At 43.2% G+C, this 15,000-nt stretch overlaps 1 long non-coding RNA gene across 1 annotated transcript in view; it reads right to left on the bottom strand.

The window, feature by feature from the left end:
• The window catches only part of LOC135090448 (uncharacterized), a 22,563-nt gene extending 7,987 nt beyond the window's left edge, over window positions 1-14,576 (bottom strand). Inside the window, exons 1-2 of the long non-coding RNA XR_010261916.1 lie at window positions 14,472-14,576; window positions 14,267-14,375 (exon numbers count right to left, since the gene is read on the bottom strand). This is a non-coding gene — a long non-coding RNA (uncharacterized LOC135090448). The remainder of the gene's footprint in view (window positions 1-14,266; window positions 14,376-14,471) is intronic.
• Window positions 14,577-15,000: the final 424 nt, after the last annotated feature.

Raw genomic sequence — 15,000 nt, 5'->3', positions numbered from 1 at the left:
TGGTGGATTAGACGCAATGTCACAATGTTCACTCTTAGTCGCGATGGCGGGTCGTGCGGCCTAGACCACATTCTGAAACACTTCTGCGCCACACCTCTACCACATTCAAAAAGCCCTAATTAAAATTACACAGGATTTTAAGGATGTATTTAGTGATAGATTAACAAGATTCCTACGTTATTAAAAGAAGAAACACACTTGAGAGCCTGGCTAACCGTCTCTGTGGTCTTTGAAAATAGTCGTGGTGAGAGTTTCAGAACACGGTGCCTTGGACCCGGGAAAATCACAATCGCCGCCCCTCGCATTCCAATAACCGAGGAAGCTACAGAGTCGTAAGCATCCTTGCTATAAACCTAATACAAGGAAACACAAAATAACACAGAAAATTAACAAACCTCGGCAAACTTGTTAGCTCTTAAATCAATGACGGCCTCGCGAGACCTGCCACTTCATGCGAAGGCTGATATTATGAAGGCACAAAAACGTATTACTATTATAGAAGACTGCTTCTTATTCGTTAAAAACAACGCAGATGAGCTACACGTCCTCACCGAACACATACATTATAGCATCTCTATACTCTTTTTAAAGTTACATTTTGTGATAAAGTATCCAATAAGTGATGTGTGAGAAAAAATGTACAAAAATAGGCTTATGACATAAATGTTTGAGATTCATTGGGATGAAAGAATATAAAATACAGTAGAGAATGATCTATGTGGCACAGCTGTCAGATATCGATGCCGAACGAAAAAAATAAAAGTACAGTGCGACTTCATTTCATATCGTGAGTGTATAAGAGGCGTGATTTAGAACTGGAGGTGTCTTGGAATAGGAATAAAAAATCAGTACAACTAGGAGGAAAATAGGTAGAAGGGAGATGAAGGTACTTGAGGCTCAAACACTGCAGTTCAGTGGTTGACAGTATCACAGCGTGAACATTGGTAGGCTCGTTAAATAAGTCGTAAATCCTTTGCTCTAACTCCAAATAAAGAATTACTATATTCACTAGTCACTTTGTTAAATAACACATCCCCACTAGTCACAGGTAACAACAACCACGCCTAGCCCACATGGAGGGAAACTCAACTGCATTGCTACTACTAGACAATCACTTCTGGTGACGTCACTTTTAGCCTCAGAGTATTTCCATCTCTCATTTGAACAGTTAGCCAGGAATCGGTGCTTAATCTATTAAGACGTTACTTCCGTAAGAGAAAGAGAGAGAGAGAGAGAGAGAGAGAGAGAGTAGCACGTGTTTTGTAATTGCTCGGTACCGAACTTTGTTAACTTGTGAAGAAACACTTTAATTTTGCAACAAAAGAAGAAAAGGAAATAAGCAACTGCTTATTAACCAACTGGACACACTCCATCAATAGTAGACACATACTAAAAGAACGCAAAGCAATCTCCAACCACAGAGGTGAGCAGAGGAAAAAGTACCATTAACAGAGACAAACTCACAATGCCGAACCTATACTGTACATAACAGAACAATACCACTACGCCACCACGGAATCCGGACAATTTGGCCACGGACGATTTGGCCACGGACGATTTGGCCACGGGATGTCACCCTAGGACGTTTTGGCCACGGTGGGTAGGACATTTTGGCCACGGGAGAAAATACTAGGAATCTATTGCACTTAGTAGCTTGCTTATTAAGTAAAGGAAAAAATCTTTAGTCTGTTTTATTATCCAAAAAAGTTCTCTAATCTGTTCTGTTAGGTTAGGTTAGGTTAGGTTAGGTTAGGTTAGGTTAGGTTAGGTAATAAATACGAATATTAATAATAATTGTGAAAATATGTAAATAATACAAAATATAATATATATTACAGTAAATATGTTTCATGGCCAAAACGTCCACCTTGGGAAGTTCCCGTGGCCAAAACGTCCTACGGTGACATCCCGTGGCCAAATTGTCCGTGGGCAAATCATCCGTGGCCAAATCGTCCTACACCCCGCCACCACAGCCCGGACGTTTCACTGCGCTGATTAGCGTCTCGTGCAATGCTCTATCGTGAGCTTATAAGGAATCAATAAAAATCACGACAAGCTTCATTGTCTTCCTCCTGTCATTGTTGGCGATGACGCGAAAGGCCACACGAGACATTCCGACATGCCTGCTAGCTACCCGCCTGCTCTCCTCTGACACAACACCGCATCATATTTTTAACAATCAAGATGGCCCTGTAATTTGACGGTAGCAATCTTCATTCTTACAAACTGCAGCTATCTCTGCAGCCACTCATCCAGCTGAGTATGGGGCAGACATGATTATGCTATGCAACATCACTGCTAGTATCACGGTCATTGCATTTTTTTTTTTTTTCTATAAGAAAAGGATACCATAGGTAAAAGCTCCATATCTGTTCATCCTTTCTCAGGTAATTGAACCAGTCTCTAAGTTCAACTTTCAATGTATTAAGCAGACAATAATGAGGTGGAAACTATTGCCTGTTTCCTGAGTGGAGGGACAAACTGAAGTAAATCGTAAATTATACTCAGTAAATCGATGCGTCTATGGGCGACGCAGATATCGGATTGGATATCTGCGTCACCCTCTGATGTGTGGGCCGGGACGTCCAGGGGTGCCCTTAGATTGCTACCTAACACTGGCCAAAAGGTCTGCTGCTGTTCATCTTCCTTTGTGTTCCATTAGATAAAGCGAAACAATGCATAAAGTTAAAAGTAAATCCTTATTCTTCAACACCGCGAGGATGATTGAACATAAGCACTCCAGGCAGTGAATTGGTCTCATCCGCAGCACATGGCAGGCCGACTTTAGCCCATCGATCAATAGCTGCTATGTCCACTTCACTTCGTCAAGGAAATATTCATCAGTGGTCAAGGGAAGCCCGTGTGGCGGCGGGAGTGCGGTACGTGGTCCTGGCTGGGCCCCCTGGAAGTTATGCACCTGCGACCTAATACTATGACGCGTCCACCACGAAACTTTTCTTTTCAGTTTCCACGAGGATTCAGAACTGACTGCCATTTGTGAAATTATCGTCTATCTCTTCCTCCAAGATTATACATACGTATCTCTCTCTCTCTCTCTCTCTCTCTCTCTCTCTCTCTCTCTCTCTCTCTCTCTCTCTCTCTCTCTCTCTCTCTCTGTGTGTGTGTGTGTGTGTGTGTGTGTGTGGAGAGAGAGAGATTTGTCTTTTCCCAATCATGATACCCGTGCCTCTCTCTCTCTCTCTCTCTCTCTCTCTCTCTCTCTCTCTCTCTCTCTCTCTCTCTCTCTGTGTGTGTGTGTGTGTGTGTGTGTGTGTGTGGAGAGAGAGAGATTTGTCTTTTCCCAATCATGATACCCGTGCCTCTCTCTCTCTCTCTCTCTCTCTCTCTCTCTCTCTCTCTCTCTCTCTCTCTCTCTCTCTCTCTCTCTCTCTCTCTCTCTCAGCTCTCTCTCTCTCAGAATAAAAGGGTAATAACAGAAAAACTCAAACATAACAAAAAGAGGAAACAGGAGGCGGCGGGAGGTGTGCTGGAGGAGAGGGGAGCAGCGGGGGTGGCGGCAAGGGGGTCATTCCACCTCCATCTTGCGGGAGCTGGGAGGTCCGTAGGGAGCAGTTTTCGCTCCCACATGCGGAGGGTGGATCAGAGTAGACGTTCTTTCATTTTTCTGCTATTTTCCTCTCTCTCCTAACGCACTCCTTTACATTCCTAAGGAGACACGAAAGGTACACTGCAGCAGCAAGTGTTTGTGTTTGGAGGCCAATGTGTGAAATTCAACACGAACATCGTCTTGTTTGATTCAGTTTGAATAAAGAAAAAGACTTGACATCTCTGGGATAAGGTGCCCGAATGCCATATTTGCAGGGATCAGGAGGGGAAATAGAAATACGAAATTGCCGATTTTTCTGTTATTTTTCAGACGAGATATGACACAGGAAATTGCTTCTCCAGTCTGACTCGAGTTTTCGCGGTTGATCTCCAAATATGGGGACTTTTTCCTCTTTCTATTTCCCTAAAACTCATTTATGTGTGTGTGTGTGTGTGTGTGTGTGTGTGTGTGTGTGTGTGTGTGTGTGTGTGTGTGTGTGTGTGTGTGTGTGTGTGTGTGTGTGTGTGTGTGTGTGTGCGCGTGCGCGCGCGCGCGCAAAGATAATGGTCTCCTTACCCGTTGGTAATATACCTGCAAAACAGGTCTGTCGCGCCTTTACTAAGATTTTTTCCTCCTTCTAACTGCTTATTTTATAACGAGGTCTTATCCGTCCACGTATGGAGTAATGATCTCATATAAGGGAAGGTTCAACTTACACAGCCCTCCTGCTATAAATTCCGAATACTGACGCAGTTATCCTGTGAAGATTTTTCTTTTTTTTTTCTATGCAAGAAGGCCACCGACCAAGGACAATGAAAATATTAGAAAAAAAAAGGTCCACTCGTTCCTAAAAAGATTTCCGATCAGGAGAAATCATATTACAATAATAAGTGTCTTGAAACCTCCCTCTTGAAAGAGTGCAAGTCATAAGAATGAGGAAATACAGAAGCAGGAAGGGAGTTCCAGAGTTTACCAAAGAAAGGTATAAATTATTGAGAATATTTGTTAACTCTTGCATTAGAGAGGTGGACAGAAGGGGGGATGAGAGAAAGTAGAAAGTCTAGGGCAGAGAGACCGCGAGAGTAGAGGAGGCATGCAGTTAACAAGATTACAAAAGCAGTCAGCGTGAAAATAGCTGTAGAAGACAGTAAGAGATGCAGCATTGCGGCGATGAGACAGGCTGAAGACAGTCAGTTACAGAAGAGGAGTTAGTAAGACGAAACACTTTTGATCCCACCCTGTCTAAAAGTGCGGTATGAGTGGAAACCCCTCATACATGTGAACCATACTTCATACATGGATGGATAAGACCCCTGTTCAGAGTTAGCAGCTAAGGAGCGTGAGAAAACTGGTGGAGACGGCTCACAACACTTAACTTCATAGAATTTGTTTTAGCTAGAGATGAGATATGATGTTTTCAGTTTAGATTATAAGTAAAGAAAAGGCCGAGGATGTTCAGTGTAGAAGAGGGGGACAGTTGAGTGTCACTGAAGGAGAGGGAATAGTTATCTGGAAGGTTGTGTCGAGTTGATAAATAGAGGAATTGAGTTTTAGAGGCATTGAATAAGACCAAGTTTGTTCAGCCCCAATCCGAAATTTTAGAGAGATCATAAGTCAGGCGTTCTGTGGCTTTAATGCGTGAACTGTTTAATTTCTGTAGTGTTCGACGTTTACGAAAAGACTTGGAAAAGTGCAGGTTAGTATCATCAGCGTAGGAGTGGATAGGACAAGAAGTTTGGTTTATGTCATTGATGAATAAAAAAAGACAGTAGGTGACAGGACAGAACCCTGAAGAACACAACTGTTTATAGACTTAAGAGAAGAACAATGACCGTCTACCACAGCAGCAACAGAACGTTCAGAAATGAAATTGGAGATGAAGTTACAGGGAGAAGGACAGAAGTCTTAGGAGGTTATTTTGGAAATCAAAGCTTTGTGCTAGACTCTATCAAAAGCTTTTGATATGTCTAAGGCAACAGCGAACGTTTCACCAAAATCTCTAAAAGAGGATGACCAAGACTCAGTAAGGAAAGCCAGAAGATCACCAGCAGAACAGCCTTGACGGAACCCATACTGGTGATCAGATGTAAGGTCGTGAATTGATAGATGTTTAAGAATTTTTCCTTTTGAGGATAGATTCAAAAACTTTTCAGAGGCAGGAAATCAGAGTAATAGAGCGATAGTTTGAGGGTTTAGAGCAGTCACACTTTTCACAGACAGCCTGAATACCGGCAAACTTCCATCAGGAAGGAAAGATATATGTTGATAGACAGAGTTGGAAGAGTTTGACCATGCACTATGCAAGCACGGAGGCACAGTTTCGGAGGGACCCCATCACGTCATTCCGAGGGTTAAGGGCAGCGAGGGCATGAAAAACATGATTGCAGAGGATCTTAATGGGTTGCACAAAGTAGTCGGAGGATGAACGAGAGGGAGAAACAAGTCCTGAATCATCCAAGGTAAATTTTTTTTTTAGCAAAGGTTTGAGCGAAGAGTTCAGTTTTAGAGGTATGTGAGAAGGCAGTGGCGCCACCAGGTTGAAATAAAGGAGGGAAACATGAAGAATGAAAGTTATTTGAGAAGTTATGGCTAGGTGCCAAAAGTCATGAGGAGAGTTAAATCTAGAAAGATTTTGACATTTCCTATTGAAGAAGGAATTTCTGGCTGGAGGACAGACTTGGCATGATTTCAGGCAGAAATATAAAGTGCATGATGAGGTGATGGAAGGCTCAAGTACCTTTTGTGGGCCACCTTTCTATCACATATAGCATGAGAACAGGCTGTGTTAAACCAAGGTTTAACCTTAGTTTAGAGAAAAGACCTCTTAGAGAAAGAGTGAGGATTGTACACCTCTATGTCAAGCACTATAATCTCTGTTATGCGCTCAGCACACAGAGACGGCTCTCTGTCACGGAAGCTGTGGTCATTCCAAGAAAAATATAAATAATACCTCAAGTCCCCCCAAATCAGCAGAGGCAAAACGCCAGAGGCACCCCCGCTTTGGGAGACCCTGGGGAGAGACTGGAGCGATAGGACAAGATACAGATATGAGATTGGAATTGGAGGAGCCCAACGGAGAAGATTGAGTGACAGCATAAGCAGAAAGATTAGAGGTGAGGAAAAGGTAAAGAATGTTGGGCGTATCTCCAAGACGGTCAGGAATACGAGTAGGATATTGCATCAGTTGCTCTAAATCGTGGAGGATAGCAAAGTTAAAGGCTATTTCACAAGGTTGGTTAATGAAGGGAAAGGAAAGCCAAAGCTAGAGGTGAATATGGAAATCTCCAATAATGGAGATTTCTGCGAAAGGGAAGAGAGTTAGGATGTCTCTACTTTGGACATTTTTTTTTCTTTTTTTATGTAGGAGGGACACTGGCCAAGGGAAACAAAAATCCAATAAAAAAAAATGCCCACTGAAATGCCAGTCCCATAAAAGGGTCCAAAGCGGTAATCAAAAATTGAAGGATAAGCAAGCAATGGCGGCTCGTGACTGTTACTGATGGGGGGGCTGTCTCACATTCAGACAAATAAAATCTTAAATGCTTTTATTGTTATTGTTTAACATACCATTGATTAATAGATTATAAAGATAGATAGATAATTATTTAATTATTTAGGTCTTATCCTAACAGTAAATGCTTGACTTCCTTAGTGCTGGCTTAGGCTATTTGAAAAGGAAGTCCATTCTACTGTTCCTGTTTTGTGCAAACAGATCAATAACTTTTTCATTTAAATCTGGCATATTATTCATAGAAATCTTCTCTATTAAAATCATGCCAAGTGCATTTAGCCTCTCCTGCTTCATAGTGCTCCTTAAGAAAGTTTTGACCCTCTTCAGAGTTGAAAAACAACGTTCGGGTTCTGCTGTAGTCATTGGAATTGTCAAAAGAATTTTTACAAGTTTTGCGACTGCGAATTGTTGTGGCTTACTCCTTCTTGCACAACTTTAATGTCTGGTAATGGGCGACCAGCTTGCTTAATTGCTACCTTCTCTTGAAGTGCTAACTGTGAAAAATTGAGTTCTTTCAATGCAGAAACCGTCTTTGCTTCTTGTGCCATTTTGCAAAATACTGCTAGGCCTACCTGGGAAAAGAAAAAAAAAAATACTATTTTATACGATGTTCTGTGATTTTACACCATCTATGATAATCAAGATTGAGCACAAGCCATCACTGATCAATAATATTTTAAAATCATCCCTGACAAATTGAAAAACACGATCGAAAATAAGACCGACGCAAGAACACTCACCTAGCCATAACAACGGCCGAGACAAGACTGCGCTGGACGCAGTCCACACTCGCAATTCCGCCCGGAAAGCCTTACCCCCATTTCTCCCCGCTTTCATATCATTAAATAGTAAATAATTTCCGTACTTCCTCATTCTTTTGCAGTATTTTTTCATATAAACATATGAGAATTGGTGTTTTCATGTGAATGATAGTCAAACATAAATAAATTAACATTATTTTCGTGAATCCTAGAAATCCACTGGGGGGGTTGCAGTCTCGCAGTCCCTACTGACGAGCCGCCACTGAGGATAAGTGTCTTGAAACCTCCCTCTTGAAGGAATTCAAGTCATAGGAAGGTAGAAATACAGAAGCAGGAAGGGAGTTTCAGAGTTTACCAGAGAAAGGGATGAATAATTGAGAATACTGGTTAACTCTTGCGTTAGAGAGGTGGACAGAATAGGGGTGAGAGAAAGAAGAAAGTCTTGTGCAGCGAGGCTGCGGGAGGACGGGAGGCATGCAGTTAGCAAGATCAGAAGAGCAGTGAGCATGAAAATAGCGGTAGAAGACAGCTAGAGATGCAACATTGCGGCGATGAGAGAGAGGCTGAAGACATTCAGTTAGAGGAGAGGAGTTGATAAGACGAAAAGCTTTTGATTCCACCCTGTCTAGAAGAGCAGTATGAGAGGAACCCCCCCCCCAGACATGTGAAGCATACTCCATACATGGACGGATAAGGCCCTTGTACAGAGTTAGCAGCTCGGGGGATGAGAAAAACTGGCGGATACGTCTCAGAACACCTAACTTCATAGAAGCTGTTTTAGCTAGAGATGAGATGTGAAGCTTCCAGTTCAGATTATAAGTAAAGGACAGAACGAGGATGTTTATTGTAGAAGAGGGGGACAGTTGAGTGTCATTGAAGAAGAGAGGATAGTTGTCAGGAAGGTCGTGTCAAGTTGATAGATGGAGGAATTGAGTTTTTGCTCTGTCCCAATCAGAAATTTTAGAAAGATCAGAAGTCAAACGTTCTGTGGCTTCACTGCGTGAAATGTTTACTTCCTGAATGGTTGGACGTCTATGAAAAGACATGGAAAAGTGCAGGGTGGTATCATCAGCGTAGGAGTGGATAGGACAAGAAGATTGGTTTAGAAGATCATTAATGAATAATAATAAGAGAGTGGGTGACAGGACAGAACCCTGAGGAACACCACTGTTAATAGATTTAGGAGAAGAACAGTGACCGTCTACCACAACAGCAATAGAACGGTCAGAAAGGAAACTTGGGATGAAGTTACAGAGAGAAGGATAGAAGCCATAGGAGGGTAGTTTGGAAATCAAAGCTTTGTGCCAGACTCTATCAAAAGCTTTTGATATGTTCAAGGCAACAGCAAAAGTTTCACCAAAATCTCTAAAAGAGGATAACCAAGACTCAGTAAGAAAAGCCAAAAGATCACCAGTAGAGCGGCCTTGACGGAACCCGTACTGGAGATCAGATAGAAGGTTGTGAAGTGATAGATGTTTAAGAATCTTCCTGTTGAGGATAGATTCAAAAACTTTAGATAGGCAGGAGATTAGAGCATTAGGACGGTAGTATGAGGGATTAGAATGGTCACCCTTTTTAGGAACAGGCTGAATGTAGGCAAACTTCCAGCAAGAAGGAAAGGTAGATGTTGCCAAACAGAGCTGAAAGAGGCAAGGTGCAAGCACGGAGGCACAGTTTCGGAGAACAATAGGAGGGACCCCATCAGGTCCACAAGCCTTCCGAGGGTTTAGGCCAGCAAGGGCATGGAAAACATCATTGCGAAAAATTTTAATAGGTAGCATGAAGTAGTCAGAGGGTGGAGGAGAGGGAGGAACAAGCCCTGAATCGTCCAAGGTAGAGTTTTTAGCAAAGGTTTGAGCAAAGAGTTCAGCTTTAGAAATAGATGTGATAGCAGTGGTGCCATCTGGTTGAAATAAAGGAGGGAAAGAAGATGAAACAAAGTTATTGGAGATATTTTTGGCTAGATGCCAGAAGTCACGAGGAGAGTTAGATCTTGAAAGGTTTTGACACTTTATATTAATGAAGGAGTTTTTGGCTAGTTGGAGAACAGACTTGGCATGGTTCCGGGCAGAAATATAAAGTGCATGAGATTCTGGTGATGGAAGGCTTAAGTACCTTTTGTGGGCCACCTCTCTATCATGTATAACACGAGAACAAGCTGTGTTAAACCAAGGTTTGAAAGGTATAGGTCAAGAAAAAGAGTGAGGAATGTACACCTCCATGCCAGACACTATCACCTTTGTTATGCGTTTGGCACACAAAGACGGGTCTCTGACACGGAAGCAGTAGTCATTCCAATGAAAATCAGCAAAATATTTCCTCAGGTCCCCCCAACTAGCAGAGGCAAAACGCCAGAGGCACCCTCGCTTATGGGGATCCTGAGGAGGGATTGGAGCAATAGGACAAGATACAGATATGAGATTGTGATCGGAGGAGCCCAACGGAGAAGAAAGGGTGACAGCATAAGCAGAAGGATTAGAGGTCAGGAAAAGGTCAAGAATGTTGGGCGTATCTCCAAGATGATCAGGAATACGAGTAGGGTGTTGCACCAATTGCTCTAGATCGTGGAGGATAGCAAAGTTGAAGGCTAGTTCACCAGGATGGTCAGTGAAGGGAGAGGAAAGCCAAAGCTGGTGGTGAACATTGAAGTCTCCAAGAATAGAGATCTCTGCAAAAAAGGAAGAGGGTCAGAATGTGCTCCACTTTGGAAGTTAAATAGTCAAAGAATTTCTTATACTCAGAGGAGTTAGGTGAGAGGTATACAGCACAGATAAATTTAGTTTGAGAGTGACTTCCGTAGTCGTAGCCATTTGGTAGAAAACTCTGTGAAGATTCAAGAGCGTGGGCACGAGAGCAGGTTAAGTCATTGCAAACATAAACGCAACATCCAGCTTTGGATTGAAAATGAGGATAGAGAAAGTAGGAGGGAACAGAAAAGGGGCTACTGTCAGTTGCCTCAGACAACTGAGTGTCAGTGAGGAAAAGAAGATAAGGTTTAGGAGAGGAGAGGTGGTGTTCTACAGATTGAAAATTAGATCTTAGACCGCGAATGTTGCAGAAGTTAATGAAGAAAAAGTTGAGAGGGATGTCAAAACACTTAGGGTCGTCGACAGAAAGGCAGTCCGACCTGGGGACATTTATGGCCTCTTCCCCAGATGGGGACCCCGAGGCTGGTGTAGGAGTCGCCATGATCATTTTGAAATTTTTAAGTGAAGGGTGTGTGTGCTATTAGGTGCCTGTAGTTTTGTGTGGTGGAAGAGAGTTGTCTTTAGAGGGTAGGCTGTGACTACCCCCTTGTGTTGTGAGACACAAAGGGAAACGTTCAGTGAGGTCACAGCTGGGTTTAATGAGAAGTTTATAGCACCCCCTGAACAGTGCTTTAGACCTCACTGGGAGTAATTACCGTTTCGGCAGGTGTCTACTGCCTCCTCCATATATGATGAGGTTTAGTAGAGGAGAGGTGGTGTTCCACAGATTAAAAACTAGATCTAAGGCCGCAAATGTTGCAGAAATTAATTAAAGAAAAAGTTGAGGGGTGCCTCAAGACACTTAGGATCGATACCATGAAGAGCAGTCCTATCTGGGAACATTTGTGGTGCCCTCCCCAGATGGGGACTCCGAGGCTGGTGTAGGAGTCGCCATAAAATTTTGAGTTTTGAGGGAAAGTTGTATGTGTGTTAGGTGCATGTAGAATGTAGAGTTGTGTGAAGGATGAGAGTTGTCTTTAGGGGGCAGGCTGTGACTGACCCCTTGTCTTGTGAGACACAAAGGGAAACGTCCAGTGAGGTCACAGTTGGATCATTGGAAAGTTCACAGCACCCTCTGATCTAGTACAAACCAGTCCAGTGCTTCAGACCTCACTGGGGATAATTATGGTTTCGTAAGGTATCTACTGCCATTTTGACACAGCTTGCTTGACACCATCCCCTAATGTATGGCATTGCAGTACATTGCCAAGTGTGTTTCATTAAGGAGTTTACTCTTGGTTGTGCAGACAAAGCTGGCAAGAGCCGGGTAGACATTCGAACAGTGTTAGGTGAAGTAGTTGTGACGGTCGCTGTATCGCTCCACTCCCGTCATACCCTCCTTCCCTCCTTGCCTTCCTCCATCCCGTATCCTCGCCTTTTCTCTCTCTCTCTCTCTCTCTCTCTCTCTCTCTCTCTCTCTCTCTCTCTCTCTCTCTCTCTCTCTCTGTCTCACACACACACACACACAAAAAAAAACAAAAAAAACAGGTGCTCAGCTTACAACAACGAGCAATATACTCGCCTTTGTTTGATCTTCACTGGTGCTTGACCAGCCAGAGCAGTGTAGTACATGAACCACGCACGAACACACACACACACACACTAATTATTGTGGTTATTTTGCAAAATATTACTTTTTTAAATTTTCTGCAAAGCAACCGGAAATTTTCGCAAAATCCTCGTAGGATTGAACTTGCGGTTAGCAAGGAGCTTGAAGTCAAGAAGAAGCAGCTTCAAGTTAGAACGAAGGAGATCTGATAGGAAGGTATTGCGAATAGTCTAAAAAGGAAGGTGTTCAAAGCTAATAGGAAGGAGCTTGAACTTTAAAATAAATAAGTAAAAACATAAAAGATTAATACGGATGTGTATTGTTCCTCCCTCTCCTCCACCCTCTGACTACTTTCATGCCACGTATTAAAATTCTTCGCAATGATGTTTTCCATGCCCTCGCTGGCCTAAACCCTCGGAAGGCTTATGGACCTGATGGGGTCCCTCCTATTGTTCTCCGAAACTGTGCCTCCGTGCTTGCACCTTGCCTAGTCAAACTCTTTCAGCTCTGTCTGTCAACATCTACCTTTCCTTCTTGCTGGAAGTTTGCCTACATTCAACCTGTTCCTAAAAAGGGTGACCGCTCTAATCCCTCAAACTACCGTCCTATTGCTTTAATTTCCTGCTTATCTAAAGTTTTTGAATCTATCCTCAACAGAAAGATTCTTAAATATCTATCACTTCACAACCTTCTATCTGATCGCCAGTATGGGTTCCGTCAAGGCCGCTCTACTGGTGATCTTTTGGCTTTCCTTACTGAGTCTTGGTCATCCTCTTTTAGAGACTTTGGTGAAACTTTTGCTGTTGCCTTGGACATCTCAAAAACCTTTGATAGAGTCTGGCACAAAGCTTTGATTTCCAAACTACCCTCCTACGGTTTCTATCCTTCTCTCTGTAACTTCATCTCAAGTTTCCTTTCTGACCGTTCTATTGCTGCTGTGGTAGATGGTCACTGTTCTTCTCCTAAATCTATTAACAGTGGTGTTCCTCAGGGTTCTGTCCTGTCACCCACTCTCTTCTTATTATTCATTAATGATCTTCTAAACCAAACTTCTTGTCCTATCCACTCCTACGCTGATGATACCACCCTGCACTTTTCCACGTCTTTTCATAGACGTCCAACCCTTCAGGAGGTAAACATTTCACGCAGGGAAGCCACAGAACGCCTGACTTCTGATCTTTCTAAAATTTCTGATTGGGGCAGAGCAAACTTGGTATTGTTCAATGCCTCAAAAACTCAATTCCTCCATCTATCAACTCGACACAACCTTCCAGACAACTATCCCCTCTTCTTCAATGACACTCAACTGTCCCCCTCTTCTACACTGAACATCCTTGGTCTGTCTTTTACTTATAATCTGAACTGGAAACTTCACATCTCATCTCTAGCTAAAACAGCTTCTATGAAGTTAGGTGTTCTGAGACGTCTCCGCCAGTTTTTCTCACCTCCCCAGCTGCTATCTCTGTACAAGGGCCTTATCCCTCCATGTATGGAGTATGCTTCACATGTCTGGGGGGGTTCCACTCATACTGCTCTTCTAGACAGGGTGGAATCAAAAGCTTTTCGTCTCATCAACTCCTCTCCTCTAACTGACTGTCTTCAGCTCCTCTCTCACCGCCGCAATGTTGCATATCTAGCTGTCTTCTACCGCTATTTTCATGCCAACTGCTCTTCTGATCTTGCTAACTGCATGCCTCCCCTCCTTCCGCGGCCTCGCTGCACAAGACTTTCTTCTTTCTCTCACCCCTATTCTGTCCACCTCTCTAACGCAAGAGTTAACTAGTATTCTCAATCATTCATCCCTTTCTCTGGTAAACTCTGGAACTCCCTGCCTGCTTCTGTATTTCCACCTTCCTATGACTTGAATTCCTTCAAGAGGGAGGTTTCAAGACACTTATCCACCAATTTTTGACCACTGCTTTGACCCTTTTATGGGACTGGCATTTCAGTGGGCATTTTCTTTTATTAGATTTTTGTTGCCCTTGGCCAGTATCCTTCCTACATAAAAGAGAGAGAGAGAGAGAGAGAGAGAGAGAGAGAGAGAGAGAGAGAGAGAGAGAGAGAGAGAGAGAGAGAGAGAGAGAAACCTGCCCAGAAATGGACGTAGATTTTAGGTTTCTGAATTTCAATTAAAAGGCAGCTATGTCTTACCTCAAGGGCCGACACGATGTTCCAGACACCAGCGTGATGGCGGCAGGCTACAGCACACAGACACGCATACCTTACCACATCTGATGGACCAGGCGCCGGGCAACCGTTTCTGGGTATAGAACACAACCGAACCACTATCTTGCTACTGCATGCCCAATAAAGTCCTATGATCCAACAGACAAATCTTGAGAAGGCACCAACTAACCAGCCATCGCATCAGGCGCTCAACCCCACAACACACTGACGAGTGCGCCATCTACCCTCTGGGCCAAGGAAGCTAAAAAGCCCGGACACACAAGCTTGGAATACTGCTCCGAACGTATTACGAACATATCAGAAACTTATTCCCAAGCATGCTACGAACTTGTTCGAAGAAATAAATGATGAGTGTTCGAGCCACACGCTCGAACGTGTTCGAAGTTGACGTACAGTCCACACGAAGAGTAAGGCACTGGGACACGTGTATGTGGGTTTATTCCTTGGCAAACCTCTACATCAGAGCTTAGAACACGATAAAGACATGCTCGGGGCAATGGTGTTTCAAATATGCATGTGAACCCGTTCAAGACCTGCCTTGGAGCAATGTTCCGAACAATGTTCGGGGCTAGTGTGTCCGAACCTTGAGACTCAGTGTTCGAATTAGATTTACTTACATGACTTTGTATTACAGTAAACTGAAAAAAAAAAAAACCGTTTGCAATAAACATTTCATTCACACAGTGATAATGTTTTGT

This window comes from Scylla paramamosain, chromosome 35 (assembly GCF_035594125.1).
Source record: "Scylla paramamosain isolate STU-SP2022 chromosome 35, ASM3559412v1, whole genome shotgun sequence".
Lineage (NCBI taxonomy): Eukaryota > Metazoa > Arthropoda > Malacostraca > Decapoda > Portunidae > Scylla > Scylla paramamosain.
The sequence above is the reverse complement of the archived record's forward strand: the minus strand, read 5'-3'. Positions and strand labels throughout refer to the sequence as shown.